The following is a 5394-nucleotide window of genomic DNA, read 5'->3' as shown; positions in this document are numbered from 1 at the left end:
TGGAAAAATAAGACATCCCCTGAAAATAAGACCTAGTGTGTTTTTGGGAGCCAAAAAAAATATAAGACAGTGTCTTATTTTCGGGGAAACATGGTATATATATATATATAAATATATATATATATATATATATATATAAATATATATATATATATACTGTATAACTATAAAAACATGTTTGAGGGTAATGGTAATGTGCATCTTTTTTTTCTTTATCTTTTAAATGAAATGATTAGTGTTTGACAATAGGTGGTAAGCTGCAATCAAAACCTACTAGAAGGGAAGAACACGTTACCTTGTCTCCTAGCAGAAAAGTTCCCAGACTCCCAAAAGTCTAAACTGAACTGGAAAAAAATACATATAATGATATAATAGAAATGAATGCTACTCTGCATTCTTTAATATGTTGTCCAGTGTATTTTTTAAATGCAAGCAATGCAAGTACCTGAATTTGACATGGTATCAACCACTTGTAGTCTCTGTACAGCAGGGTTAGAGTTTGAAAGGGAAGTGCAGAAAAAGAAGCCATTCAGTTTACACGTTGACATGAAGCATGCTGAAAAAACAGAAAAAGCAGAGAGGCAGAAAGACAAGCATACCAGTGTGCTGTACTTACATTCATAGGCTTTGTGGGTCTAGTACCACCTGGACACAGAGAAATTTGGTTGAATCATGCTGACAAAAAGAATTAAAAGGAAAAATGTACCATCATTTATACACTTCTAAATGTTAAACAAATAATACATTGATTATCCCAAAAATGTTATTCTCCCATATTAAAATAATGCTGGGTAAGGTGTTGAATGCTTCAACAAGTTTCAATGTATATGCTTGTTACACTCAACACCAAGTCTTAGTGATGCCCATGACAAAAGAAACAAGCTTGTGAAACAAGTGGCTCCTAATAAGTGGAGTTATAAAAACACAGGAGTTGAAAACTAAAGGAGCTCAACCTTTAAAGAATCTATAAACTGTAAGTAACCTTTTAAAATTTCCTAAAATTATTATATATTATAACTTTGAAAATGCAGGAAGGTGTAGATAATTGTTGGTATAAGGGTTTCTATGATCAGGAGGATTTTCAGAATAGTTTGTTGCCTGGATGCGCTTCAACCCGAATGGTTTGCTGTCTTCCTGGTGCCAGGGTTCAGCATGTGGTGGACTGAGTGGACAAATTACTGGGAGGGAGTGGGCATGACCCAGCTGTCTAGGTCCATGTTGGAACCAATGACAGGGTATATGGAAGATGGAGGATCCTTAAAAATCAGTTTAAAGAACTAGGCTTCAAGTTGGAGGGAAGGACCTCCAAGGTTATATCCTCTAGAATATTGCCTGTGCCATGCACAATACAGGAAGAGCAGTAGGAGCTTAGACAGCTAAATGCATGGCTTAAGTCCTGCTGTAAAATAGAAGTTTAGGTTTATAGTTGGGCAGAAGGGTGTGGATAAATATAAGGAGTTTCCCATGTTACGCACAAACATTGGTGTGCACAGTACTAATTGTACTGAAAAAAATAAGGATTGGGGAAACACTTTTGGCAAATGCAGCAATGGTTTAAAGAGTCTGTTGACCAATTCAAGATGTCTGGCAAACAAAATAGGGGAGTTGGAAACCTTAATGAATGAAGATCATTATGACTTAGTTGGTATTGCTGAATCCTAGCTTTGCTCTTCACATGACTGGGCTGTCAATATTCCTGGTTATACTTTTTTCAGAAAACCAAAGGTGGTGTCTGTCTGTATGTGATCTAAAAGCGAATGTGAAAGAAGAAATTGTTGATGGATTATGTGATGTGGTTGAGGCATTGTAGGTGGAGTTGCATATGGGGATGCATAATACACAATTATTGGAGTCTGCTATAGGCCCCCCCCAGTACCAAAGCAGAGATAGAGAATTGACTACCTGCACAGATATTAAGGGCTGCAAAGGCTGAAACAGTGACAGTAATAGGTGATTTCATTACCACAACATTGGGCCTGATTTGTTCCAGCTTTCCAAGGCTGAAGAGGATACATTTTCATAAGAGAAGCTGGGTGATCCAGCAAACCTTGAACCTGGTCCAGGATTGAAAACATTTGCTAACAAATAGCAAATGACTTTTAAGAAAATCATTCCAGGTTTGCTGGATCACCTGGCTTCATTAATGAATCTAAATTTCAAACTAATTTTAAAGTCTCAGGGAACACTTATTAAAATAAATTCATTTGGGGTCAAAAGAAAGATTTCTACAGTGGAATTCAGATTGCAAGAACAGATATTAAAGCTGGGAAAAAGATAAATATTACCTGATGGTGAATCCCTAATGGGGTATTTACAGTTTTGTCAATGTTTTGCTTGGTAGCAAAATCTTTACATGAGTTCTAACTGCCGCTGTGGTCTGCCCTTCCAAACCTTCTACAGTCACATTAAATGGTCAGTGGAGCACCACCATTCTACCAGGAACTATTACACAAATTGAATATTTTTTTGGCCATGACAAATTGGCAATAAAACATGGGTTTTTTTAAGGGATAGTGAAAAGACACAGCTTATCCAGTCCCGTAACAGTTTGTTCATTTTTATAAATAGTAATTTCCAAGGCATAAACGTGGTGTTCGGATAAAGTACTGTCCATAAACAGTACTACTTGATTCTAAATGATTCTCAATAGTAGTAGTGTTGGAAATCTGGACCCATTTAGAAATGACTTAAAATCCAGTAATTGATGGGTTTATGTGTTTGTGGTCCATAAAGCAGATGACATTAACAGTCAACAGCTTTAAAAAGAAAAAACTTTCTTTGCACCAGAAGAGTAATTCAAATGCTTTTATGAAAGAGACAAATTACAGAATACAGTTTGCACTTTGATTAATAACTACCTTTGTTCTCAGATGCAAGAACAAACCTAATTTGCTGGTTATGGACCCGGGCATATAGTTCACAGCATGAGGACATTAATAATGAAATTTTAAAGGCTAAAGGTGGCTGCTGGTGTTAGTGGTGGTGGGGCTGCTTACAAAAGTTCTGGTAAAAGATGCCTTTTTTAACAGTCTTTTCTTTCTGCACACATCAAAATGTCCTTATTTTGCTTTTGTAGGAATGGTTCAACCATGCCTGTCTACTAGTTTTTCACTACTAGTAAATGGTAATGATGATGCTGATGAGAAAAACGCACATGTATCTTTTTATGCCTGACATTGTACTTTATCTGAAAGGTGTGACATTATCTGATAAGGGCAGGAAGTTTCTTAATAGTGAATTAATCTGTTCCTGCTAAAACACATACATCCATAGGGCAAGCGCTGCCTGTCATCCCTGGAGGTAAATTAAACCAATTGGGATGTGCATTGCTACAGGGTTTAACAAGTGTGATGTATTCATATTGAACACAATAAAACAGAACCAAGATTCATTATAAATGTGAACAAAGAACAAAGGTAGTTCCTAATCAAGTGCAAATTTTATTCTGTAATTTGTCTCTTTCATAAAAGCATTAGAATTACTCTTCTGGTGCAAAGAAAGTTATTTACAAATTGAACAGAGTCTTTTTTAAGCTGTTGACTATTTGTTAATGCACCTCTGCAAAATAATGACCAAACAAAAGCTATGAATGTTTAAAAGTTTACATACAGTAAAAAAAAAAGTCAACAACAGTTTTCATGAGAACAGGTATCATCAGGTAATGCAATGTCAAGAGAGAAGAAAATACTAACATGATTGTACTTCTTAAGATGCTTTTTCAATATCAATAAAATAGTTGTGTATTTTTGATACGTTAGTATTCATAGTAGGTTTAGAATTGTCCTTAGAGGACCAACTTTACCTCTTATAAAAACAGCATTTTTGATTTTCCACTTTTTTTAATCGAGGTGACAGTGGCCACTAAGACAGAAACCAGATAAACTACCCAGGAGGGTAGGAGACACAGACAACCAAAAAAACTGGATTTTTAATGCCATCCCTACTTTATTCAAAAATGTACCTATACACGGATTTAGGGGCTTTAGAAATATGAATTACAACAATACCACTTAAAGCAATCGTACAGAAGTGAAACTAACACTTTAACTAATGATAATTGTCCACCCTTCTCTCCAGTCTGAAATAAATGAATGCCTATTATTTATTTATATTTATAGATAGATAGATAGATAATTGATAGGTAGATAGATAGATAGATAGATAGATAGATAGATAGATAGATAGATAGATAGATAGATAGATAGGGACCAGAGTAGGAACACAATAACACACTGCAAGCTACCAGAAATATTTTTTATTTACCCTGAGATTTGTTTGAAAAGTGTGGTTATAGAGTACTGCAATATTGTACATCATCATTGCTTCTAACATTCTCTAAACCACTAATGATGGGAATTGTATACAAATCTGCTCTTAGATGTGGTGGCAATCTTTCTGCCAGTAGCACTGTTATGTCCCAGAGTGACAATGATCATTCAATTTTCTGTATCTTTGGAAGAGAAAAATTGGCATCTTGGGAAACAAGTATGTTAAAACTACAGAAAACCTCCCCCCAAATCTTCAAATCTATAATATAGAGTGTGTTTTGTAATTCCCTGAGGTTAACTGGTAAGACTGGTAACACTGCTTGAAATATTGGCTCAAGCTCAGCACACAAAGCATTACTGGACTCAACAGTTACAGTTTACACCTATCAGATAGATATAACATAATGTTAAAAGTGACAGACTAAAAGAGAGAAAATACCTGACGTTTATTGTTAGGGACAACATACAATTCATTTTAAACAACTCTTATAGGCCAAAGTAAAATTCCTCAGAAAACTGCGGCAAAAAAACAATTGTAGCTGTTTTTGAGTGAGAGTTATGTAAAGATACTGAGTAATCAACTGCAGCCAAAGAAGTGATGTTGGAGAGAAAGTAGAAAGTGTTACTTGAAATGAGCTCCTGTGACATTGAGTGACACTCAAGTATAGACCTTGGCAATCTTGCCATTTTTTTTTTCTGAGTCAGTTTATCTATTTCATATCTTCCAGTTTCCATGCTGCCAGACTAAAGATAGGTTTTTCACAATTTTATGTGAGTAAAAAATCTTTTTGTTACCTTTATTATCAAATAAAATGATTAACACTATATACTGTAGTTTCATGCGGTTTCTTTTTTATCATGTTGTGTGAATCTTATTTCAGACAAAGAGTGAAATACACAAAAAATACATGCATAATGGAACTGCTTTACATTGTATTTGTGGGAGCACAATCAGATGAATGACACAAATTACAGTCAGGAAGTTCAGTGCTGTCCTGTCCCCATCCCTAACCTATTCATTGGACCATAATAAAGCAGCACTAGACTAATTAGGCCATTCCTCTGCTCACTCTATGCTTTTAACCTTTTCTCTATGTAACTTTTTAGTGCATATGCATGCAGAACA

This window comes from Pyxicephalus adspersus, chromosome 5, assembly GCF_032062135.1.
Source record: "Pyxicephalus adspersus chromosome 5, UCB_Pads_2.0, whole genome shotgun sequence".
Classification (NCBI taxonomy): Eukaryota; Metazoa; Chordata; class Amphibia; order Anura; family Pyxicephalidae; genus Pyxicephalus; species Pyxicephalus adspersus.
Note: the sequence above shows the minus strand (reverse complement) of the source record.